At 41.1% G+C, this 26814-nt stretch overlaps 1 protein-coding gene across 4 annotated transcripts in view; it reads left to right on the plus strand.

Annotated features, from left to right (window-relative positions):
- The window catches only part of COL8A1 (collagen type VIII alpha 1 chain), an 88735-nt gene that overhangs the window by 53747 nt on the left and 8174 nt on the right, over positions 1-26814 (plus strand). For 2 of the 4 annotated variants that reach the window (XM_042788447.1, XM_042788448.1), the window contains one exon: positions 2959-3074. The exons of 1 other annotated variant lie outside the window; for it this stretch is intronic. The gene's annotated coding sequence lies outside the window, so the exon portion shown is untranslated. Of the gene's footprint in view, positions 1-2958; positions 3075-22651; positions 22824-26814 lie in introns of those variants that run through there. One more of the 4 variants, XM_042788449.1, reaches the window with a different exon arrangement.

A 26814-nucleotide genomic window follows, 5' to 3' on the forward strand; every position in this document is an offset into this window, starting at 1 on the left:
GACAGGAACTAGGAAAGGACCAGGGCAGAAAGCCAGAGAAATCCTGCTGCCACTAGAGGTAGGAAGGGCAGATGTGATTGCTGCTGCTGCTGCTGGTGCTGTACTGAGGCCCTCTGGTACACACTGGCACTCCTTTACACTCTCCCTAATCCCACAAAGGCAGTAGCAGCAGCATGAATGGCACAAACAGGAGGCATGAAGGAGCTCTTTGCCCAAAATGCCTAATCCCTCTCTCTTCAGGCACAGGCAAAGTAGCTTGTCATCCCCTTCTGTCTGGCAACTCTCCGTTTTGCTAACTATTTGTTGTGGTTGGAAACATGCCCCATGTCACCGCCTGGAACACTATCCTGGGTCTTGAAAAAAAAGTCTTATGGCTTCAGCATGCAACATCCCACTGGGAGGGGAGTGAGTGAGCAGCTGTGTGGTGCTTAGTTGCCAGCTGGGGTTAAACCACGATGCTATTCAAAGCTACTTCTGACTTTGTGACTCTCCTTCATCCACACAAGAAGGTGAGCCAAAGCCTGAAATCTTAACACCTGCACAATGCAGAGAAGTTTGGATCCAGAGCTGAACTGTGGAGCCCAGAACCATCTCTTATAGTGCTGAATGGGTGTAGATATGTTCTGAATTATTGATTCATTGTTTGAAGGAGAAGGCCTGTTTGGCAGGATAAACAATAAAAAGCTACTCTTCATAAAACTAAGAAGCGAATGGCAATGAGATTGTACATAATGCACTGGCAATTTCTGCTCTTCAGGCTTTAGAGTCTTCTCAGAAAGGTGCCAAATGCACATTTCTTTGTACAGCTCAGATGAATTGGACGAAACCAATTGCAAATAATCCACAGTACTTGGGCATTATCTCCTATTATTTCCCCAGGTGGCAGCGCATCTGTTAAACTGCACCACAAACTGAATCCACTTGCAGGAGATGGAGGGAGTCAAGAGAAAATCACCATGGATTATCTGCCAAAGCAAAGGCAGATCAGGGGCCAGTGCTAGATCTAGTATTGCCAGAGAACTGACCTGGCAATCATTGCAGAGATTTTTTAAAATAAATTTTACATCAGGGGCCAGAGGCTTTGTCATCACTAATCTAATCCCTAATCTAAACCAAAGGGTCTGGAAAGCAGCCAGTTACTTTCTGTAAGAGCTCTGGGCTTCGGGAGGAAGGCACCCACTTGGCTGCCATCATGTGGCAGTTCTCAAAGCCCATGCTGGGACTGGGTGGGCAGCTGGAGCCACCTGAAATAGAGAAACAGATTCCAGCCAGTGACCAGAAGCTCAAGGGCTGGTTGTCGACAATGTACTCTGGAGGTACCTGGGCTGATGTTTTGAGATCCCCTTTCTGACATAAAATGCTCCTCTGTCTACAAGATTCAAGCTTCTTTTGTGAAAATGTTCTGTTTGGACCAAAATTTAACTAATTCTTTGGTCAGATTTGAAAGAAAGAGACCTTACAACAGCCCAGGTGTGGCATTCAGATGAAACAAGGGGCAGCAGGCACATTTCAAGTGGGCTTGGCTAAATCTGAGGTAAAACAGTCAAGCTACCCGCAGGTTTCCCTTGCAAAATCAGTACACCATTTTGGCTCTCCTCCCTCTCCAAATGCTTCCTCCTTCTAAGGTTAGCATAATCTCATGGCGACTGAGACACCCAGGGCCCACCTCCACGGGGCCCACTGGGTCCTGGGTACACAGCAGTGCTGAAGCTCAGCTGTGCAGATGTGAGGAGCAACCACTCTTGTGTTTTCTTTTTGCCTGGGGTTAATAAAAGGCTTAAAGTAAATGGAGAGATACCTTCAGGTGTGTTTGGCTCTCTGGAGTTACTCTGCTGAGAAACTAGTAGTTCTGGAGAGTAAAAACACAGGCAAGGAAGATCTCAGGCCAAAAATCCAAATTTTCAACCACAAAGCCAATCAGCACATGAAAAACATCACCCTGCTTATCAATGAGCTGTTTTTCTAGTAGCCCATGGGTTCATGTGGGATGGGCACTGAGCAGCAAAAGGATCATGTTGTCAGCAGCTTAGGGCCGGGGCTATGCAGAGGGGTGCTAGCCTCTTCCTAGCTCTGATCCAGCAAAACACTCAAGCATGTGCTCACACTCCAGCTGGAGCACAGGTCTCCAGAATTTACCATTCAGGACTTTATCCCACTGAATCCTAAATATCTCGATGGCAGCTGAGCCCACCAAATCACAGAGACTCTTCCCAGTTATGCCAGTGGGATTTGGGTCTGGCAAAGCACATATGACTTGGTAGCAGCTGCATGAGAGTGATTAGCCTATAAAGCAGATAAGCATATTTCATATTTATATAGGACATTAGCATTGCCTGTGGCTCCCCTTGTTAGTATCCTCACATTACAAGCGCAGTCACACTTAGGACTTTGTATTGCGGTTCCAAGCACATCGTATCAGTCCAAGCCTCTTGGGGACCAATGACTTTATGTTGCTCATTGCATAAAAGGGTTTGTATGTACATTTTCATGGGGGCAACACACATGGAGAAAGATGAGATTAAGTAAAAGTTTTTCAGCTGTCCTTCAGATCGATAATTTTATACCTAGTAATCCGAAACAGCTATGCAGTGTCTCTGCAGAAGGGTGGGAACAAGGCTTAAGGCACTCTTCTTGAAATCCAAACCCATATTGTGATTTACAGCATAATTATTAGAGGATTGCCAACAAAAATACCAAACACTGGGATTTTTAGTCCATATTCAAACTACTACATCAGTTTTCACAAGTATTGAGTAATTAAAGAGGCTAATCAAAGTGAATTAATTGCCAGGTTTTCATACTTCTGAACAGTAGACCTTGAATAAGAAGCTTGAATATGGAGTTAAAAGACAATGTTAAGCCACTATGTTTGAAAATCTTGGCCAATATTCCTTAATATTTCTGCAAAAAAAGGATAGTGTGCTCATACATTTCTTAAAAGCTTTCTTTTCCCCCTAGGGACCAACTTAAAATCAACAAAGTAACAACGGGCCTAACACAATCAGGAAATCTAGGTCTCTTAAAGTGAAAAGCAAACAACCTGTCCTCCTTCTGCCCTTTCCTGAAATCTAAATGTAAGTATATCCAGCTTTGAAATCCTAAATGAGTTATACATAATGCCAAAAACAAAGCACAAAGGCTTAAAACTGAAGTTATCTTAAAACTATCACCTACACAGGATTTGATAAGTTATTCAAATGTTTGCTATACACCAAAGCTTTTGAATTTTGAGTAGAAAAATAGATGGTACATAAATTTTGGTGATCGTCCTCAGCAGCATTTTTTTGCCTAGATAATTAAAGAAATCTACCCTTTCAGTCATTCTCCATTGCTTAATAGGAGAGCACATGTAATTTTGGTATTTTGTGTTTGTTTAAAGAATCTTGTTTTAAACCTATTTTTATGGTCAGGAAAGTGTAAGGACAGGTTTCATTAAAAAAAAAGAAATGCTAAAAAGCATAATATCCTGGCAATAGAGTGAACTATATTATTGATGTGCTTTTCATATCCAAAATGCCTGTGTACACGTGTCTGCTTCCATATGTATGCACATGTGAAAATAAACAGCAGTGAGATTCATTGGGAAATCCATGTTTAATGCAATGTTTAGTTTAGTTCAATAATGGGAAGAATATGTTAAACATCATTCTGAGCCTTAATGGAAAAGTTTCTGACAACTAGACATTAGCTCATAGTATCCACAGTCATCTTATGCCTATGACTATTGTTTGTTATCAAGTGTGACTTTTGGAAGAAAAAATGCATTATTGCTTAACAAGCTGCATTGCAGTAGTGTCCTGCTCTCTGTTTTGGTTTCTAGATAGCTAATTAAAAGAATCCACATGTTAAGAATTAATCATGTAAATTCCTGACTTTCTGAACAACTTTTAAGGAGGATGAGCACCACATTTGACTGTGTTTCTCTCTTGCAGAGAAATCCTACACAATTTGTCTGAAATGAAACCAGTAGAGTCACACAAACCTGACTCAATAAACATGCAGCTCTAGAGCATCAGCCCCATCAGAGCCCCCACTCTATGAACCCATGGAACTTCTCCAGGCACCAGGGTGGGCTGGCACAGTGCCGGGGTACAGGATCTCTGGCAGTGGCCGCTGCTGGAGCTGTCCCTGGTAACCATTTAACCCGGCATCAGCTGCCGTGACCCACCCTACATTGGATGCTATAAAAGTCTAAGGGGAAAAAAAAAAAATGGGGAGAAAAAAAAGAAAAAAAAAGGAATTGTATAACCTAAAGCTCTAGTCCACCACACATTAATAGAGAATAAAACACTTGCTAGCTAGTATTTATATTCTCCCAGAGGATCCATAGGAAAGTTTTAGAGCCCAATCCACCTAGAAATAAAACATCCATCCAAGAATGGCAATAGACTTTGATAACTTGGCCCCAAAGTTTCTATAGCAGTTGATGAAAAGACTGTGTAAGAACACTGCTCTTTTTATCAGCAATTTCTGCAAACCTTTCAACAAAGATCTTCTGGTGTTATAGAATAATATAGGTCACTTTAAAAAAAAAGTATCATATGCTCAGTACATGAGACTCCTTCACCTACAGCAGGTGAAACAGTAATATGAGCTACTAGATACAATTTCTAGACAGAAAAAAAGCAGTAGTCAAGCTAAGCAATACAAATTAACACCTGCTACTTCTACTGTGTGGCGAAATTGCTTTGAGAAAAACACTGTCCTCAACAATTCACAGATATCAGGAACAGAGAATTAAGGGGAAAAAAGCCTTTAAAAAATGTTGAAAGTTTTGCAAAAATGTTATCATTTCCTACTTTTTTAATCTATTCCAGTGAATAGAGAAGAATTTCAGCAAAACATTTAGTACTGGATAGAAATATCCCTCAAATTAAAAGGAAACAAAGTCCTTTATCTGTAGGAGGAATACAGAAAATTTTAGACTTGAGCATCAACTGGCAGATAGACTTGAAAGGCATTTGGGTCCAATAGAAGTCCTGAGTTGCTACCAAAATCAACAGTCTAATTGTCTCAGCTGAAACTGGGGCTTAGCTTTTGGTTTCCTGTAACTAAATCTTGCCACAAACAGCTCAGCTAAGTTTTTCCTCTAATAAAATAAAATACAGCAAAATTAAGATAAATACAAGAGACAATGAAGATGAGTATGTGGTTCCCAGCATAAGGCAGGGAGCAGATATTAGAGAAAACTTGTGAAGATATCAAAATAGTACTTGTCAGTTCTAAATGGTTGATATGACAGTTCTTTGAAAATAAACAATCAAACATCTGAAAGTAATTCCTAGACTAAGGGATTTAAGTTTATTTTATTTAAGCAATAAGGTATTTTAAAAATGTACTCAGAATGTCTAGCTTGCTTCAAATTGCTTTGGTTTTCTACACAGTGTCATGGTAGTCACCACCCACCCAAATGTGGTATTTTAATAATATTTTTAAATTGAAAAATTACAAGTGAAGTGAAGAAAGCAAAACTATTCAGAAAGGTTACCAGAATTCACAGTTTAACTTCAGACACTTTCTAATCTGATCAGGAAGCAGAATGAAAAAAATGTATTGTGCTGAATTCAGAGACACTGAATCAGGTGATAAAGTTATACAACTTTATGTGAGTTTACTGAGGTTTTATCTCAAAAGAAAACCTAAGTGACTGAAAGTAATGTTTCAGTTTATATAGTCCAATATTCTGTCTATCCTTTTTCCTGTTGAACTGCCTTTTATGCCTTTCATTGTATAAACTTCTTGAACATAGTCATCTTCTCTGTTCTCAGTTTCGTCCTCACCTTTTCGTGCTTTTTGTTCCTCCATTCAATCCCTGCTTATCTGGTAATAATGATTAGTTTACCAGTCTGCCTTTTCCCTGACTTGGGGAGCTGGAACTACTGGGTGATTTTTAGTGCAACTTAAACCTCAAAGTATGCATGTGTTTATGGAAATGTTACCTTACATTTCCAGGACCACTGATTTTAAACAGGAGTCAGCTGCTGGACTCCTTTAGTCACTCATGAAAATCTAGCTTCAGATTCCTCTCAGCAGCTCTTGATGGAAGGAAATTAAAGGGGAATTACAAAAGAAAAATCCTTTCCAAACATGGCAGTGTTATTCAATAGCTTAGAAATTTACTTCTCTTTTCCTGTTGGTGAATGTGGTTTCTTTAACTAATCCAAGCATTATTGTGAATAAACCCAATGGTTGCTTTTGTCTGTGTTTTGAAGAAGAGGGGCATCTTTAGAGCTTTAGTAGCGATAATTGACACATAAAGCTCTAGAACAGAACACAGGAAAAGAACAAGATGAAGTTGCCTCCATAACTCATTAGAATTGGGGGTATTCCATGGATACCTCCTGCTTGCTATTAGTAAGCACGACGACAAGTTTATAATCCCAGGCTGTGCACAGCAGAGACCTGAAGGACCTGCTGCTCATTAAATTCTCTGCATCTCTAGCCCCCTGCTCTCCAGACAACTTCACATGTGCACACATCTACACGCTTCTGGTCTTTGGCAACAAGTTCATCGGTGGTACTTTGATGATACACAGTGACTGACCCTTTGCAAAGTGAGGAGAAGCAGCTAACTCGAGGTTGCTCAGGCTGGAAAGAGACTTCAAGCCAGTAGGCAGATTTTTATACTGATAACAGGAAATTCATGGAAGACTAGAGCAATGTGCCTGTCTGATTTGGGAAACAGTTGTACCAAGCAGTAAGTCTTTTTATGGGTTTTGCATTAAGCATAAATCCTTCTGTTTATGTGCTGAAGCATGTGGGTTACTAACAGATAGCCACATATAGGGCATATAACTGCAGTCATCACTTTGCAAATGTTTTCCACACATTTTCCATAGCTTCCACATTTAGAGAAAAGTAGCACTAAGTGAACGCTCTTCTTTCAGAAGCCTCATTGACATAATTTATCAATGTAATGATTCCTTGTGAACTCACTGAGTTTCCTTAGGAAACACCAATGTATTCTCTATGCGAGAGTTTCTTTGGTAATATCTTTTAGGACAGTTTTCTAGACCCTAAAGAGTTTAGACACGGAATGTTATTAATATCTTTGTCTTGTGAAGTTCAGGGAATGCTACCACAGAATGAAATTAAATTTCAAATACAGTCAGAAAAATTACCCGGTTAATAATGATAGTTCAGCTAAAATATTTGTGATATAATTCAACCTTCTACTTAGTTTCAAATGAGTTCAAGGCAGTTGTTGGGTTTATTTAAGTAACAGGTTAAGTATATCATTTTTCAGCTGCAAAAGTTATGCAAATACTGTCAAATACTGCAGTTCATACCAGTCTTGCATAGAAACAAGTTCACCAAATCACAGAATGGTTGAGGTTGGAAGGTACCACTGGAAGTTATCTTGTCCAACCCCCCTGCTCAAGCAGGGACACCTAGACCAGTTGCTCAGGACCATGTCCAAATGGCTTTTGAATTATCTCCAAGGTGGAGACTCCACAACCTCCCTGGGCAACCTGTGCCAGTGCTCAGTCACCCTCACTTTTCCACTCACTCTACTCACTCTCACAATTTCTGATTTATACATCTGAAATTTCCCCTCTGCTTGTTCACTGCAGCACTCTAGCTCATTATTTACAAGGGGTGGATGAATGCTGGAGCATGATGCAGACATCAGGGATATTTTAGTTGAGAAGCTGACAGTAGTTCACTGAATGTAATTTTGGACCATTTACTCTATAGCCGCCTGTGTATTCCTGCTTCATATGGGCGATGGTGTAAATGGAGTTAACTATGTAGCAGCATGGCGTCAGCACACATCGTGGGAATGTGAGCCATGCCAGCTGATAGCAAAGCTAAGGCTTTCTGCAGAATACTTGCTTTGGGTACAAACAGCATATTTCATGCCACTTTGCTTGCATTACAGCTATTTTTAAGCAATCCACAAAATGGAAACTTCGTATTTCGAACCTCTGAAAGGTCTGGCATGTGCTCAGGTCCCCCCTCCTGTGCAGTGTTTGTGAAGCCGTCCCTCAATACATGACAAACTGGAAAGGCAAAGAAAAGGCAACAGCATGGAGCCTGTGCTGACAGTGTAAATAGAAATTTGAGTTTAGTGGACAAGGTTCACAGTTTGCAGTGAAAGGTCATAAGGATTTCAAGCATTTTTGGTATTTTGTCTCTGCTGTCTGCACAGTATCAAGCAAATAAAAAACCCTGATAGACAGCTTCCAATTCTGTATACTTGGCATCCCTGCTCAGCCTGAAGGAACATGGGAAGCTCTGTGTTTGGCATTCTATGATTATTTGAGGACACGCCATCCTAACAAAGCTTTAACACTTACTCAGCCCCAACTTGCCTGGTATTTTTTCATGTGACATTTGATAAGCTAAAAGGCTTACCCAGCTTCAGTTAAGCCAAGTGGCCTGCAGTTTTCTTGCTGAAAATGCAGTATCGAATTTAGCATGATGATGATGAGTCCTAAAACGTTAACTCTCAACAGGTTTTGTTCCTCTTTTCCCAGCCAATGTACAGTCACATTAAAATATCAAATGCTTTTATGATAAATCTCCTATAGTCTGTAGTTGAACCAAAGGAGACTTGGAGGGGTCTGATTTTTTAGCTCTGGCCTGTGAAACACTGACAATGACATTTTGATTTCCTGGACTCAACTAAATTTAAACCAAGTGGAGACTTTTCCTGGAGGTATGTAACCTCAGAAATCCAAAGAAGAGTTTTATTACCTATGTACCTAAGAAGTGAGTGCAACCACTGCTTTTAGTAGAATCAGTACTTCCACTTCCAGTATTCAGGCCTGTACTGCTGAAGCAACAAACAAGGAAAAAAAACTTCCATGTTACTCTTATCTTTGGGTTTATCTCTCCTGGGGTCAGAATACTCAGAGATATTTTAGGAGTGTGACTGGGATTAAGTAGTAAAAATAGAACAGTAGGTGAGACAGCTATTGGCTAAATCTTTTGCAGAGTCTGTTCTTTTAATCTTCCAAATGCAGTTTTTCTTTGTGTTCCTACCTTTGCAAAGCCTGGTGTATCTCAGCGTGATCATACATTAGGAGTTCATTGTGCATACCATGAGTGCTAAACACTTGAGCCCACGTTGTGCCTACAGGTGCTGAGAGGTGCCTGGTGGGGTTTCCCCTGTAACTCCCACTGGCACACCTGACAATGTCATGAGGGATCTATTGCCAATCTTAGATGCTTGGATACTTTGCACACCTTGTCCTTCAAGCTCAGGCAGAATACCTGTTCCAGCTGCTGTGCAACATACCCTCCCTTCTTGAGTCAGATATTTTTGTACCTTGAGATACAAAACATATTTTGTTGTTGGGTCCTTCATTACATTTTCTTTACTGTATTTGAAACCTGATGCCCATTCTACCTGGCTTAAAAGTATAGTAGTTACTCACACAAGTATTCAGTGGTTGATAGGTCTCTCCAGACAATCCCCCTTTGACTTCCTTATCCTTTTAATTTCCTTTCCCCCCTCACTTTTTACCTAGATACAGACTATTTTGCTCTGAGGTTTAATAGTGCTGAATGGAGCAGAATAGATGCCTGAATGTACCTGTTACCTCCTCCTACCATGGTCAACTGTGGAATAAAAACACTGTGTCACATGTGATTAAACCTAGCCAGGAATTAATATGATCCCTAAATGGGAGGTATAACTGCATAGCAACTGCAGACACACTCAAAATTAATTATTTTTCTTCCCTAAGTATAGAAAGATTAAGATCAAAGGGCTGGTGCTCACTATTTCCTATCCACCAGCAGAAAAATCTGCAGGTCTTGATGTGCTCAGAGCAAAGCACATTCCAACATGATACATTTCTAGGACAGCTAGAAAACAAAGTTCCTTGCCTTTGGACAAACAAGAGATAGTGTTTGAAAAGCTAAACACAGACTAAAAGACAGGAATCCAGAAAGGACTAAAAGGAAAGGCATTTGTTAATGCTCAGCTTATAACATGTTTGCCCTGGACGGTACCAGGAATATGCTGTTTGTAGGTGATTGAAGTAACTGGGAGAAGAGAGGACCTTCCTCATTCAAAGACACAGGTGAACACTGCCTCTTAAGATAAGATTTTACCTTTACAAGAAATAAAAGTATTTATTAATTTATCAAAACACAATAGATCTGACTTGAAGGCAGCGTAACACAGCTGTGTCCCAGCCAACACAGGCCATAACACCTATATAAAGGACAATTATCTGAACATGCTTTTGTTATTTTGCTTTTTTTTTAAAAAAAAAAATGTAAGTAGAGTGTTAGGCCTGTGCCTGTGCTTGAGTGGATGGCTCACGCCACCTATGGGGCAGCTTCAGTAGCGAGATGTGTCTGCTCTCAAGGACTTCCCATGAAAACCCAATAGTTTCCATACTGATCAAAAATTGCTCCAGCAGACATTTGAATTGGTTGTAGTAGCTGTAATTATTTAAATATCTATACATTGATATGAAACTTTCGATCTTCAGATGCACTGCTACAACATCTGGCATTCAGTGTACTTGATTTTATAAATATACTTGCTAGCAATCCATTTTTTATCCTGTAAAAGAATACATAAACATCTAATTCTCTTTTGATTATTTCCACAAATTAGTTACAGTGACTGTATCTGGAATTAGAAAAATTATACAACATGGGTTTTAAATGTCAAGCCCATTTTGTCTACTGAATACTGCAGTAGGGAATCTAATAAAACTCCAAACAAAGCTTATAAAGTTACAATTGCTTGTAAGAGCTGACTATCCCTGAACTGCCCCATGCAGTGTTTGCATTAAGCCTAGATGAATACCAGTGTGTGGCTTTGGTGCTAAAGAGAAAAATGTCTTAGCTTATACTTGTAGAAATAGTGTCTTTTCCTTAGAAATAACAATATTTCCTTTATACAACCATGCCAAGTGCCAGCCTTTCCATTGCTTTCATAGGCTTATTTCACTCACCCATTTCAGCTATTTTTTCCCTCAGCAGCACTACCTAGTCTTTAAGTCATAACAGGTGAGCTCCTAAAGCAAGGCACAGGCTGAGCAGCTGAGCCTGAAGGTGGGGGCCACTGATGGTGACAGAAGTCCTTCCCTCAGCCCCACAGAAGCAAAGGGCTAATCCAGAGGGGTCAGGGCAGTCCCTGGGACAGCAGGCCTGGGATAGGGTGGAGGAACCACCAACTGAATGGGTGAAGACCCAAGGACGGCAGCATCCACTGCCCACCCAGCTGGAATGCTGGAAACAGCCTGTGGCAGGAGGATAGTGCATGCAGAAGACATGGCCTCCCCATGCATTCTACCCAAATCATGCCCTGTTTTGTTTTCTTTCTTCCTTCAGCAGAACTGGGCTGCTTGCAGCATGACAAGGACTTACGTGATTAAAACTGAAGTTAAAACAGTTACTCCAGACCTTACTACACTCTTTTTTTATGGACTAATTAATCTGCACCAGGCCAGTGTGATTTTCGGTCAGTGCTTCTTTTACCCTCTTCACCTCCTTCTCCCCAAGGCTTTTACAGTCTCACTGAATGCTGTACTGGACAGTTGGCAGTAAGGAGGGCCTCTCCACTGTTTTGCACAAGATGGACTAGCTACAAACAAGAAGCAGTTGTGTTTCTGTTCAGCCATGTTATCCCAACATTACACAGGGACAATACCACCAATACAAAGGAAGATTCTTCTAAATTACACTACTCAAAGATGAGTATCAGGGCCTAAAGCTTCATTCCTCTCTCACAATGTGTAGGGCTGTAAGATATATTTCTTCTTATAGTTTTTAGGTTGGTTTTCTTTTGTTTTAAGTGAAGCACACATTTTTCTAGGACTGAAGCATTTCTGGAAAAGACTCTGAAAAGGGTTGCTCTGGTGGTTTTAAAATGGGAGTGAACAGGTACCCTACAGATGCAAGCTAATTTCAGGTGGCTCCAAAACATACAAAATAGTGATCTAATACAGGAAAAATGATAGTGTCAAGACAAAGAAATATGTCCCTTTTATTGTAAAGTACTATTCCATTTCTTAATGGCATCATAGACTGTGAAGGCAAATGTTCTTGAAAGCTGTTATAATTAAAGGTGTAGGGAGGATGCTTGTGTGGGGGTTAAAATAGTTAATGGATTGCATTTACTCAGGCCAAGCAATGAATTCGGAAGTAATAGCATGTAGAATTTAAGTAACACAGTGAGGATTTAAGAAAAACTGGGGATAGCACCTACAGCTTCATATTAACTGAAAATACAGTTCTAATTTGCATGGATGAAGTAGAGTAAGTGATGTGAATAATTGCTTTAGACACCATAATATATACAAAAGCAAGGCCAGAAAAAAAGAGCAGGCAACATATGGCACCTACCATGAAGAAAAAAAGCAGCTCCAGTCCTGGAGTCCCCAGAGACAAATCCATCTGATTTTGCGTAAGCAAACAATGTGGGGGGATGCCCTGTTTTAATTTCTTTTTTGGCCTCCACTATATTATTTATCTTTAGCGCTTATTTTCTTGACAAATATATTTTCAGGAAACTATTCTTTCGGGTCTCATAACCCTGAAGAGAACCTGAATAAATTTGTCTGCTCATCAAGACTGACTTGTGGTCTCTGTGTGGCTTCATTTAAAGCTAGAGGTTCACAGAGACATGTAAACAGTCAAATGCAGGGACTGGAAACTGTAAGAACCAATGTAGTACACAGAAGAGCTTACTGCCATCAAAAGTTTCTTCTCTCTGTAACCTAGTGTTTCGCATGCTCATGAGCATGAGAAAGATAAAAGGAGACTGATGCCTTAATATGGCCCCCATTAAAATGCTCAACGTACTTCTCTTTACAGCATCACTCAGATGAATAAGGAGCTTCAGACCCATTTTGCAAATGAAGATCTGAAGGAGACTGGCAAAATATGGCAATACTTACATAGAAGCCCCAGAAACATCTGCAATGTTTTGCAGAGGTATCAAAGCTTTAGCTTGAAACTAGGTAGTATGGGTACCACTAGCCAGTCAGGCTGCATCATCTTGATGCTTACCACGGGTCTGCTTGCCAAGTGACTTCTATTCCTCCACTGTAGATCCCATCCGGAGTCCTGAACTCCAGATCTGTCCTCTAAATGAGATGTGTGAGCTGAGGGACCTTCAGACACCACAAAAAACTTCACTGCCTGTTGGTTCGCCTCTCTTCATTCCTCCTTTCCTTCTCCAATACAAATGGCAATGCTCAAGGTGGAAGAAACTTGTGAGCAGGGGTTAGAACACACCAAAAAGAAGGAGCTGGGGAGCGATAGCAAATGACACATACATGTGTGGAAAGCAAGTAGGGGCTGATGGATCAGACCTGCCTTTTCCATACAAACAAATTAAAAATGGTACTGTAACTTGCCCAAGGTCATACAAGCATTTTTGAACAACCTTACGCACATCCTTAAAAATCTCTAGTTCTTTTAAAACTTGAGCCTGCTGCTTGAGTGATGGTGTCTGGACGTACCAGATCAGCACTCACTACCAGAATTCTGCCACCCCCTACTGTAAGTCCTGTGATGTGCGTAAACAGGCAGGATTCAAGTCCAACACAGCAGTTTTTCTCAGAGCCAGGGGCCAAGCCATTATTTAACTCAGCAATATCAGACAGTTTATAATCTGCTTTCCATCTTTTTCAGAGATACTAGCACGCCTAAGTCTATCCTTAGGAATTCACTGGGAAAACGTATAAGCCAGATATTTTCTTAGTTCTCTAGGGACAGCATGTCCTCATAGGAGGTAGGAACAGTATTTCACAATTATAATTTTCTAAACCCCTCCCCTCCAGCACTGTAGGAAAGAAAGAATATCTTATGAGAATAGCAAACATTCAGCATGTGCCTGTTTCACCATTCTGGTTCAGAGCATCAGCCCCAAATCCATAGATAGCAACTGTGGGAGTCTGTGTTATATCTGCAGTAAAAAATGTTGGCTCTTCTCGATCTGGACACTACCACCTCAGCTCATTTCTAACGTGCGTGCTTTGGCAGCACACAGCTGAGCAAGGCCATAGATGTGCATCTTAAGTGTGGTAACCTTCAAATTGTGTTTTTCTTGAGAATCATCTCTATTATAATTACAAGGAAAAAAGATGGCACCACTGCATTTCTTTACAAAACAATTCACTTTAGGATTATTACTTTTAGCCAGTGAGGCATCATCACCAAGAGTGAACAAGACTAAATGACGAGTAAGTTTCAAGTGTCTTTGTAATGCATTTAACACATTTGGAAGCCCCGGGTCCTTCCATGCTTTTTTTGCACCAATTTTCTGTGGTTGGACAAAGATCAAACATAATAGTGTGTGTAGCCAGCACACAATATACGTGATCACTTTAGTTAAATTATAAAAAAGGCTAACATCTAACTTGTCCATGTCATGTTACTTGGCAAAACTAATGATATAATTAAATGGGTTCAAATATCAAAAACATATGTATCTGCTTACATTTATACTTTTTTTTCCATTTCCAAACTAATGCCTTTGTTAGAGAATAAAATTCAATGAGCTTCATATGTACTGGTGGAGTTCTGCAACTCAATTATTTCTTCATCACAGCGGCAAGAGAAACTCCAGTACACAAATAATCTAGATTTATAGACCTGATTGCAGCGCTGACACTTGGCCTACAGAGCAGGCCAAAGAGAAGTAGTCTTTTCCGTAGGTATGAAGTGGGTTGGCTGATAGCATCAGCTAAGCCATGAAGGATATGGGCAAAACATTTACAGCCCTACTTCTAGCTAAACTAAGAAATCTTTGAAGTATAATATTCTGATTTCATGAGTGTTTAAAGCAAACTTCTGCAGGAAATGGGATCCACATGCATGTTTTCTTGGGAGTTCCTTGTAAAACAATAGTCAAGTCTGAACATAAGTATGTCTTTTTAATTTAATAGATAGGTTTACTTTACAGGTTCTTCCCTCATTCTCCTACTGCCTGTAGGACTGTACATCAACAGAGATATACAAAGTCTGCTTTCATTTAATTAAATGAGATCTTTGTCGCCAGTTTAAAAAAAAAATATATATATCAGATATATGAAATAATGTCTGTTCTCATGACATCTCCAGCCCACATTCCAGAAGTAATTTGGGATAGTTTTGAATAGATTAAAAGAATGATAAGAAAAACACTTCATTCGAAAAATGTTAAAGGAAAGCAACACTCCTACTTACCTTCCAACTGTTCCATCTCTGGAAATTTTCCTTTTAGCTCAGAGGGGCTAGGCAAGTAAAGCTATTCATCTGTGACATCCCATTAAATGTCATCATTAGCAAGATAAGATGCAGTATAATGGACTCAATAAAAATCAGTGCTGTCCACTTCAAACCAGATAATTTTAATCATTGTGATAATTTCTGCAGCAGAAAAATACCAGTATCAATAAAATGAGCACATGGAAAAGTTAGGACTCGGTGATATTGGTTATTCTGTTTATAAATAGGAATTACCTCCACTGTTAATACAAACCAGAGCGATTCTAATTTTACTGCCTGAAAATGGGAATTTCATAGATCTAAATTGACATTTGCTCCTTGCCAAAATATTTTGCACTGGCACTTACTGTTGGAAAGACCAGTTTTTCCTACTGCCAAGAACTGAATAAAGCTCAGCCAAATTCTTCAGTTCTTAATTGAGCAAAATTCTCATTGTAGTTTTACTTGATTAAGAAAAACAAGTCATAGTCTACCGTGTGGATAACTGCCTGGGAATATATCGGTTGAAGTCCATTTAAAAATATTTAACAAGTAGCAAAATTTATACAGGTTATAGTTCTCATTAAAAATTAATGGGATTATCTATGTACATGTCAAATTACCTGTCTGCACAAGTGACCATTTCCCCAACTGCTGAATTTCACAAGCTTCTAATGTTTCTAATTCTCACATGGAAGTAATTAATTGAGTCATTCGAGAAAAATCTTTTCCAGGTCGTGTAGGGTTTTTCTTTACAATTGTAGAGGCCTGAATTACTGAACTCTAGGAAATATTATTTTTTTTATTACATTAAAAAATAAATTTACCAGTGTAATTGATGCAAATGAATGGACGGGACACAGTTTCTCAAAGTTAGAGTCACTACTGCATATAGTTTTCTGTCATGTCCGTTCAAATTTCTGCATTTTATCTCTGACACAGATCCATCCAAGGAGACTTACTAGACCTTCATAGTCAGGAGGATTCATACAATATTAAACTTCAGCAGTCATTTTAACCTGAGGCAGCCAAGGGAAAACTAGCCAGGAAAATTCTTCAACAATATTGTGTTAATAACTTTTCATTTCCAAATGAAAAATAAGTAGGTTTGTCTTCTCCTCCCTAACCATTACCACCACATTATGAATGCCACACCAGTGGTATATGGTCTCAATATATTGATGACTGCAAGTGGAGGAAAACACAAATCTCTCCCCTTCCTCTGGATGATTTGTCACGGCTTAGTTCTTTGAAGACAAGTTCATTTCAGGTGTCACATTTAATCAAAATGAGGACTTCATTTCAAGCCAAAGACATAACGGCATGTAATATTACAATATCAAAAAAAGTAAATAATTTTCAACTGAGCACTGTTAAGAGACTCTGCATCATTTGGGGAATAAGTACAAGGAGACAACAAGGTATAGCTATTAGTCATAAAGGGTACAGAGATAAAATAAGAAGCAATTCAGGAAGAGGAGAGGCATAGGTAGAATTTAACAGCAGTTCTCAAAGGTGATTTATGAGATTTGTACATGCATTAGGAGATAATCCAGTCTAGAGCCTAAGTAGGCAAAAGAAACAAAACTGCCAAAAAATGAAATATACCGAGTTGGGTTTTTTTGTAATTTCTTAGTGATTTTGATTACTAGTCCTGCCTTTTAGGATGAAAAGAAAAAGAGGAGGGTGATATTTTTTTTCTATAGATACTATCTGAAACTAATCCATCCAAACCTGCACTTAAAAGCAATGGCATTGTTATGTGGCAGTAGTTTGTACATTTTGCCCACTATGTTTTAAAAGGAGAGATGAAAACTCTCTGTACATTTGCCTTACTTCTCCCTTCTGTAATGTTACTTTCAAAAACCTGTAGTGAAAATAGTATCTAATGAAAGAGCAAATATGGATGCCATTCAATCCCATGGATTATGAAAACTTTTAGGTTTTCGTCCAGTATAGTCACTGTTGATTTATTATTAAAGCTTAAATCAGTGAAGATGGAAGAAATTGGATTACCCCTCAATCCCAAGCAGAGAGCTGCTAAATCTCTGGTATCTCAGTTAATTCCTTCATACATTCCCTTTTGTTCATAACCCAGCTTTCCTCCAGGTGCTTCTTCCTTTACCTGTTGTGACCCAGTTGTGCTCTGGGGTCCCAGCAGCGTGACGCAGTGATACCATCACAAACTACTCATATAGATGCAGTAATACCAGCAAAACTGACTTGGGAGGTTTTGATTTCTTTATTTTAATTCTTACTTCTTGTTTCATCTGTGTGCATATGCTTATGTGGGTGTTTATGGGCAGGGCTTACTACCCCAGCACATTGCTCAGAGTTTCTGGTATGGCTGCTTCTCACCTCGAGCACTTTGCCATTTAGTATTCCTTTAGCAGTAAAGTGCTCCTACTCTAAACGTAGCCTAAATTGCACCCTGTGTCCAGTACCGGTACTTGCCAAAGGTTTTTGGAGCTCACAAAGCTGCAAGCACATCTTTTGGAAACATTAGTCCCTGGATGATTTTACTAGCACAACTTGCAAGTACAGTCCTTTAAGGAGCTCATTCCTGTAGGATCTAGTCAGGCTTGTTATTTAATTTATTGAGAATTTTGCAACAATTTTCAGGGAATACAGCTCAGACCTAAAAAAAACCCACCTCTCAAACTCTGAGCCTGTGGGCTATAATTATGTATTTCAGATTATCGCTTTCCTTTGCGTGGCTAAACAAGCTGTCCACAAAGCACATTAGAAGTATTTCTACCAAGAATACATGATTTCCACTAGCATCTGAAAATCTGAGCAGGTTTCTTGACCTAACACAAAATTAACTTAGAATTACTGTAGGTGCCCCAACTCACAGTCAAACAAAACAAACAAACAAAAATCACTGTAAACATTGCTGATAGCCATTCTGCTGTTCGGAGAAACAAGGCTCCTTTTCCCTTGCTGAGAAGTATCTGTCTAGTGGACTTATTTTTATTTAGTTAAGTCATAGCTTGTAGGCAGCCATGAACCTTTGGTCCTCTGATGTTCAGCAGTAAGAATCTGGTGAACAAAGGTTGTGGGGAAGAATACGATTTCCTTTAAGAGCACTGATTTTTCTAATGCCAGATTTTGTGAGGTTAGTCACTGTTGTCTTAACCACATCATCCAATGAATATCTAACACATGCCTTAACTACTCCTTTGCATAGATACAAGAAGAATTTTTTAAAAATACGTATCTGCTTCAAAAAAATCAAGATTTTGAAACAAAAAAGGACTGGGTAGGGAAAACGGAGGCTTTAGGTGATTGACAATACAGGATATAGAACCTTTCAGACCCTAATCCATGAGGGGATGTTTGCATCTGGCCCGATAATGGAGTCCACATGCCTGAATTAGATGCCTGGACTCCATGCATGTGTGTAAGGGGAGTTATGTGCTCCAGAGAGAGATTCACAAAAGTCACTGTTTGGGGAGCTGCCTAAGCCAGCCAAATAGGAAAAGTTGAAGATTGCAGTTCATCCTAAATCTCCTGGGTTTAAGTGCCTTCAGGTGAATGAAGTATACCGGCGCAAGTCCCTTCACTCTCAGCTCATAGGTCACAACCCTCTTTTGAAGGCAGGTGCCAAATTTTTCTTTCAACCTCCGAGCAGCCATCAGCAGCTCAAGTACAGTCTTACTCCGGCTGTGGAAGAGGGGCCTAATTTGTGTGCTGCACAAGAACAAAAGACAGAAGGCCTTTATGAGCAGATCTCTCTGTCGTATGTGTGCAGTTCAGCCATGGTGACAGTAAAGAGTACACCAGAGTTTTTGGTGGTGATTGCACCCAAGTACCAGATTATGGAGAGATGTACGTTGGTCGGTCCACTGTCAACTGCCCAGCAGCTTCCAACTTCATGTCCGCCCATAGATATGACCCAGAGAACAAAGGGTCTTTTATACAAATTAAAAGCCCAGTTTTAAAACCGTTTTAACCAAATGAGTGTTTAGTTGTGGTTATTGTCATCTTAGTCTTTATCGATAAAAGTAGCATCAAAAAAATAAAATTTGCCCATTTAGGAAATATGATCATGAGATAATATCTGCTTGAGTTTTGTGAACGGAACAGTGTCAGGTCATGGCTAAGATCAGCACATCCTAACAAATATGAGGATATCTGCAATACTTTATAATAAAACAGGAAAATAACTGCTGCTAAATAATTTAAAAGCATCCTCCTTATTTCTACCTGGATGGAATGGTCTAGTATGTTTAACCTTCTAAGGCAAGATCATTTCTTCCACTGTTTGAGTAAAGGTGGGAAAAGTGCAAAGCGGAGGTATCTTTTTAATGGCAAATAACCTTCCAATAAAAATTGTCTTAGAGACAGGAGGTTTTTTCAAGAAAAATATTTTACAGACATTTGTTACTGTTTTCATATCTCCTTTGGACTGGGACTTTGGGGGTTCCAAGGAGCTGCAAAGTTAGAACACAGCAAATAGAAATAAGGGAGAGAGAAGCTGCTCTTTCTCTCATCAGGCTCAGCAAAGCACAGTGAACGGAAATATTGTAAGTGGTAACAATTAATCTCCGAAATAGAACCTCCAAAGCCTTTTGCTTTTATTTAAAAGAAAAAAAAAATGAAGCAGCATGAGGGCAAGAGCCAAGAAAACACATTTTGTACAGCATCAAAGCGAGAAAAGGAACAGAAATGCTATGCTGTGCCAGTTTCAGAAAGAGGCAATCAAGCAAATTTTATGGCAAGAAGGCAAGGCATAAGGCCACAGGATTGCAACAGGAGTCACGGAGAACAATAAATTGTTTCAAATTAAGATCAGGCCAAGTACTTCAGAGTCCTGCAAAGATTTCTTGCTTTATAGTTCAAGAACTCCCAGGACTGTTAAAGTAAGCACTGTCCAAGTTGCAAAGGCTCGAGTATGATTCCTGCAAAGGGGAATAGGAAATAAAGTTTCTCTATTACCAAGACTTCAACCAAAGAACCAGCGTACCCAGAATTAGACTCTTTTTCTTAATGGGATTTCATGATCTTGATGCCTTGTTAGGGCTTAATGGCTTCCACCTAGATGACTGTAAAGCACTTCAATCAGTATGCATGCAGTGCTAAAAAGAGGAGGGGAAATACGGTTCTGAAGCTCAAAGAAGTCCCTGCTTCATCACTGATAATAAAGAGGCTAACACTTACCCCTTCCCAAAGAGCCAGCGCTCCTGCCTGCCTCAGGAGCCCTCGCCTCTCAAAAAGCCCCACTGCAGAGCACCGGCCGGACCTGGGTGGTAACGCAGACAGACACCTGCCTTTCCCAAAGCTGGGGCTGGGCTCTATTCACCCGGGACACAGAGCAGCCTTTTTACCCCCAAAAGAAATACACGGTGGCAGTGGCCGTGGCGTGACAGGATGTCACACCACGGCAGGGTGTCTGCAGGTGGCCCACAGGCCACACAAGGCCATTCAGACCTCAAGTGGCACCAGTGACTGAAATGGCACTTGCTACAGCCTCAGGATCAAGAGAAGCACGAGAGCAGTTTCTGGCCACTTTCCCCTCGTCCCCTCAGCTTTGGCACCAAGCATAGTTTAGCTAGTCTGAACAGTCAAGCCTACACGAATATTACATCTGCAGACACCCGTACTGCTTTACATAATGTTTAATCTAATAAAAAGACAGATTATCTTCCCTGTGACATCTGTAACAATCAGTCACTGTCATTACCAAGAGCACTGTTATAATCAGGATTTTCTTTTCTATTGCCGCTTTTTGGGGAGCGTTTAAGAAAACATATGTATTCTAGCACCTATTTGTGTCTTGCAGATGGTAATTAATTGGATTTTCCCATACACATCTAAGCTTTCCTAAAGGTATTGAGATCTGCTAATTCACACAATGCTCCCCCTCTAAGCAGTCTTCCCAGACACATCAAAGAAAACCCAAAACCAGGCTGTATTAGAATAAAATATATGTAGCTTGAGTTGATCTTTTGTGTCTCTTTAGGACTCAATGCACCTTCACAAAGAATATATTTTATTTTTTTTCCTTTTTGTACAATACTTCGATTAATCAAATGAGGAACTAAGAGTCCTCTGAGCAGTAAAACTGGTAGATATCCTTCAGAGTAAGACTCTCTGCCACTTGTGAGTATCCGAGTGAAGATTCAGGATACGTTTGATTTTATTAATTGCCTCAGAGAGAGACAGTCTTCCTCCCTCACTTTTGTCTACTCCCATGCATCTGAAAAGATGGAGCATTTCACTGATTAACACTAAACTGGGCAGATGATTCACCCGTCATTTAGAGGCAATTGCTAGCGTGTGGCTTGTTCACAAAGCTGTAGCTGGCTGAACCAAGAGGTAGCGAAATGGAAACTTTTTACACTTTTACCAGTGAGTATAATTCATAGCAGCACTGCCAGAGGCACTGCTTTGGATTAAAATAGTAAAAGGCTGTGATACACTTCGCAAGCCATTGTACCATAATAACATGCAAACAATTGTACCATGAAAATCTGGGAGGTTTCTACTGCATGCAGCCAGCACAACCTATCTCAGGGCAGAGCAAGGCTGAGAGCGATGAGCAACAGCTGAGCAGGGAGGTTTCTAAAGAAAGCCCGTACTTCCCTGTCCACACTGTTTTGCAACCAGTAATCACCATAGTTCATTATCAACACCTCGAGGTTCAGCCTACTAGATCAAGCACTTCAGTCTGAAGCGCATCTCCAATTGTTCGTCTTTACATTTATTTTGGGGTAGAGAACTGGCAGTGGATGTGAAGCATTTTCTCCAAAACAATTCCCCCAAACTAACACCACCCCCAGGAGACGGTCGGTTGACCGTAAAAGCACTTCCATAAAAAAACAGCCTCGTTGCCAGCGGGCTGTGCACAGCAAACCCCTTACATCTGGTAAGGCAAATTCCTTGGGCGGTGTCAGGGCCCGTGCCCCACGGGGAGCTCCTGCAGCACCCGGTAGCACCACCGCTTCGGAGAAGGAGCCCTCGCCTCAGTCCCCACGCAGAACGACCAGGCTGCGTGCAGATGCACCGGCTGCCAGCCCCGGGCTCCGTGCCAGGAGGGCGACTGCGTGCCGATAAGCGGGGAGGCAGCTCTGAGCTTTGATCACTTTGTGTGCTCCACGTTATCACGTCCCGGTTTACACGCCTCGCGCAGCCGATCGCTGAACTCGTAGCAACTGCTTAAGTGCCCCTGTCAAAGCCGCCTGCCACCGAGACTGTAGGCAAACTGCCCAGAAGAGAGCATTAGGCAGAGGATTCGAGCGCATGTCGTGTGGCAGAGAACAAAGGCAGCTATTTGCTAAATCCTACCTATAATTAACTCTAATCCCATAAATAAAGTCGCGTGCTTTTCTGCAAACGTTCTCCCATGTTGGTCCTTCTTCCCCACCCCGAGGTCAGACAGCGATTCGGGCAAACAACTACACGCCACCACGCAAGGCAGCTGCACCCCTCGGGACTGTGGTCCCCCGGCCAGCGATGCCCAGCTTGCTGAGCCTTGTCACGGCTCCCTGCCGTCTGACTGCAAGTAGCTTTCAGGCATTTTCCAGCAAACAGCTTGTGGACCAGATCCTCAAAGACATGCAAGAGACTAACTGCCCTGGAAATCAATCGCTAGCGCCAGGCATCTGAATACCATCGTAGATCGTGAGCGCCGTGTTTGTGTGGAGTCGGCAGAGGTCAGTGCCTGGGAGTCAGGGGTCGCGGACGCGCCAATCTAATCATGCCCAGATTTGCAGAGAGAGATGGAGATGCCTACCCAGGCCCACGATAGGTAGGCTCGCAGCAGAATGGGCGGGAGGGAGAAGACTAAAGGCAACATAATTATGTCTGCACGGCCTACTTTCTCCTTCTCATCGTGGCTGCTTCCAGTCCAAGGATGTGTGTTTTCACATCTGTGCACGCACAAATACCTGCATGTGGACAGCTATTTTCATAAATACACAGATACAGGACACGCTTGCAAATATACACTGTTTGGAAGTGCGAAACGGGGCAAGTCCAAGGGTGGCATTTTCATACAGAGAACTGGGTGACCGTGCAGACTGAGCACAGGCACGACCTATTTACAAAAAGATGGGAGCAGACACAGTCGCTTTGTCTTTGGAAACGGATTTACAAATGCATAAACAGAGCTATCCCCAGGCATTGCAAGAAAAGATCATATAATTACCACTGAAGCCAAAGATAGCTTATAGATGATTATCAGTTTTTAAGATGAAGCCATTTATTTAGATGTTTTCACACTTCTCTAGGAACTGTAGGCACCATTTTGAATTTAAAGAAAAAAGTAGAAATAGGCATCTTGCACATGTTGAATATTCCCCATTAGCAGCAGGTTTATGCATGTGTGTATTTTAAAATGTTTATTATGACAATACTTGTTATGACTGTCTTAGATTTGGTAAATACCACATGATAATCAGACACAGTTGTTAGACCTTGAGCAAAATATGATTTAATTTATTTTTAACATACTAAACAATAGCTGTTTCTTGGTAATCTAAACTGAACACAGACACTCAACACTACTTTGTTTCCTTGGAGGGGACAGTGAAGAGGATGGAGGGGGAAAAAAAAGAAAATAAACCTGATCTCTGTGGGAGAGTTTCACAAGAGGCAAGAAGGCAGGATTACATTAACCATAAAGCCTACTTTCCTCCCTACAGAACGCACGGGCCCTCGTAGACCCTTTAGTAAGGTAAACCTTTTGCCTTCTCAAGTAACAGGTATTGCCTTCAACGAAGCTGTAGGCACCATTAAAAGTAAAGTGATGCAGGACCCCAAACGTGCTTGGACTGAAGTCAGGCATGGAGCACAGAGACTGCACTCTCCCTTATGTCCTGCTCCTTACTGCTGAATATAAGATTAAATCAGTGTAGCTTGTCTTAATTTGTGTTATGAAACTGGTTAGCTTTCAGACAAAATCTGTGCCAAGTTGCATTTGGTTGTCTTCACTCCCTGTTTTTAGGTGGAGTATGACTGAACGTTCAAAAAGAAACCCCCCAAACTGAGTTTAATTAGTTTGATTGCAAATTTGAAAACATCTGTCCAAATGACACAAAACCTTATTTGGCACAGAAAGGCAGAAGAGTGCTTTATATTCAAGTGGTAATGTGTGGCACCATAAGCTCTGAGCAAATACAAAAATCATTTGGCAAGCAGAAGGTTGGTTTTTCCTCTCCCTGAAAACACAAGTTCCCACTAAAATTCAGTCTCAGTGTAGTACAGAGTATCCTCAGATCCCTTCAGAAAGTACTCACTGACTGACAAGTTAGTCCTCAAAGGAGTTTAACGATCCAGAGAATAGTTTTAGCTGAGATTAAGTTCTGAAACAGTTAAATTTTGCAAACTGTGGACATCAACATGCTGGGAAGATCACTGCTCAAGCCACCTACACATTGTGGCACTGCCACTGAGAACGACAGCCAACATTTGCTTGACTTTCCACATCCAAACACATCCCCCCACTTGAAGTCTCCTCAGCTATTCACTGGTGCTGAGCAACTACCAGAACTAAGGCCTTGATAGCTGCTCTTCTCATTTTTTTGCTAAAATTTCTTAGAAGAAGGAGCTAACCAAATCAGTTTACAAATGCAAAAAAAAACCCCAGTGATTAATCTATGAAAAATATGTACGGGGTGGGATGTGCACATACTTGCACGTATAACCCAGCAATTTACAGGAACGACACTGTACAGAACAGGAACAGTATAGGTTATTCGTTATCAAAGTAACACTAAAAATGACAACAGACAAAAATATGGTTATCACCTTGCAAAGACTTTGTAGCTTTCTCTTACAAGCCCTTCTTTGACTCCCCATGAGCTGCCACGCACCTCTGCCTGGGCGCTGGGGGACAGCCAGGGAACCCCCCATGGAGGGCTACTGAGCATCTAACCCTCCAGCTCTGCAACGCCATGGTGTTACTCCTTGTGCATGGCAAGGCAGTATTTGCCATTTCCATTGTGTTATGTTGTCCCTGAATGTCTCTGTGTGACAAAGAGAGACTTTAGTGAGGCTTACAATGTTCCCGTGGGATTGGAACCCCTGTCCCCAAGAGCAGAGCCATCCCTGGACGCACCAGTGTAGACACAATCAGTTATCAAGGCTACGCCAAAGGTAGCCGTGCTCTTAACCACTTTTGATCCCAAGTCAAAAACATCCTAGAGAATTCAGCTTTCAACATCAACTATTTTTAAGTAGCCCTCTTCTGGGCACAAAATCTCCAGAGTCACTAGGATTTTTATTTTGCGAGTATTGCAGCAGTGATTTTCCATGTGGAAACCTGAGCGCTAGCAAGTCTGTCCCCTCAGCGCAGTGGGGAACGGGTCCCTGCAGCTTTAGGCAGCCCCCATGGAAGGGACCCCAGGGCAGAGGAGTTCTGGTCACTGAGATCTACTCATGCCTTATGCCTCTTGGGAAATACAGCAGTTCAAAAGCAACCCGTGGTAAATTAAGCCCATAGGGCTTGTCTCTGGGCAAGTATCTTAGAGGTTCTGAGACAGGGGTAAATTTCAGTTAACCCCAAAATCCGTGGCAGAGCTATCACTTCCCTGTAAGAACTGATAAATCGAGGTCTGGCTTCCACCCTTTGCAAGACCACCTATGATTTCAACTCCCACATGGATGGGCATCACTCTTTCCATACATTCTTTACACAATTAGGCTAAACCAGACATTATTTCTTCACACCAATTTAAGAATTACGACTGCTGGTACGTTTTCTTTTGTCTTCAGTTTCTACTGACAAATGCAAATAGCCAGAGGAAGGTCCTTTCTAGTTTTCTCAGGAGAACAGCTCTACCAAAGAGATTATTGAGAAATGTTCTCACTTGAGCTTTGCCCGCAAAAATGTGTTTGTTCAGGGACTGACTCTCACCCACAGAGCCAACCACAAGTGTTCACACACAAGCAGCTGAACACTGTGGTTTAGGACAATGTTTCTTCACCCTCGAGTGGCTTGTGCCACCCTAGGTAAAGCAAAACGTTTATTGTGTCTTAATCTGAACGACTGGTGCAAAGTGACGAATCACACGCTACGAAGGCACAGCTGCTTCTCCTCCATCTTCCTTCAGACGTTCAGTCACGGTAAAACTTCACTTTCTCCAAGCTTTTGGCTTCTCTAAAGGTGCACTGATTTACCTGCCATAAATACGTAGACACATTCCCATTGCTTTCTGACAGAAACCCAGGAAAATCCCATTCCACAGCTTACTGCTTTGCTGATGGACACCTTTGAAAGCATGTTGGATCGCATTACATGAATGCGTTTGGAAATGATCCCTAAATTGTTGGGATTTGGGTGAAGGGGGCGGGAAGTCTTACACTTTGGCTGCATCTTCAGCACAGATTTTTTTCCTTCTCACTCTGCTATTTTTCCTTAAGTCTTGTCACTGCTGGGAAAATCTCCTTTAGCTGTTCATAAACTCTGGAGGACCTGTCCAACATTTAGGATCCATGTGCTTCTTTTAAAAACGAGGAACGGGATTTTCAGTAGCTTTTAGGCATTCAAAGATGCACGTGGTTTCCTAGCGAGGCCTTCAAACCACAAGAACTGTGCACCCAGGCATTCAGAAACAAACTGAAAAAAAAGGCCCTCAACTTCTCTCTCTCAATACAGAAATAACTTTTTAGAGGAGCTCAGTAGGATGAGACAGGCAATGAGCT

Source organism: Tyto alba, unplaced genomic scaffold, assembly GCF_018691265.1.
Source record: "Tyto alba isolate M040663 unplaced genomic scaffold, T.alba_DEE_v4.0 Super-Scaffold_14, whole genome shotgun sequence".
Lineage (NCBI taxonomy): Eukaryota > Metazoa > Chordata > Aves > Strigiformes > Tytonidae > Tyto > Tyto alba.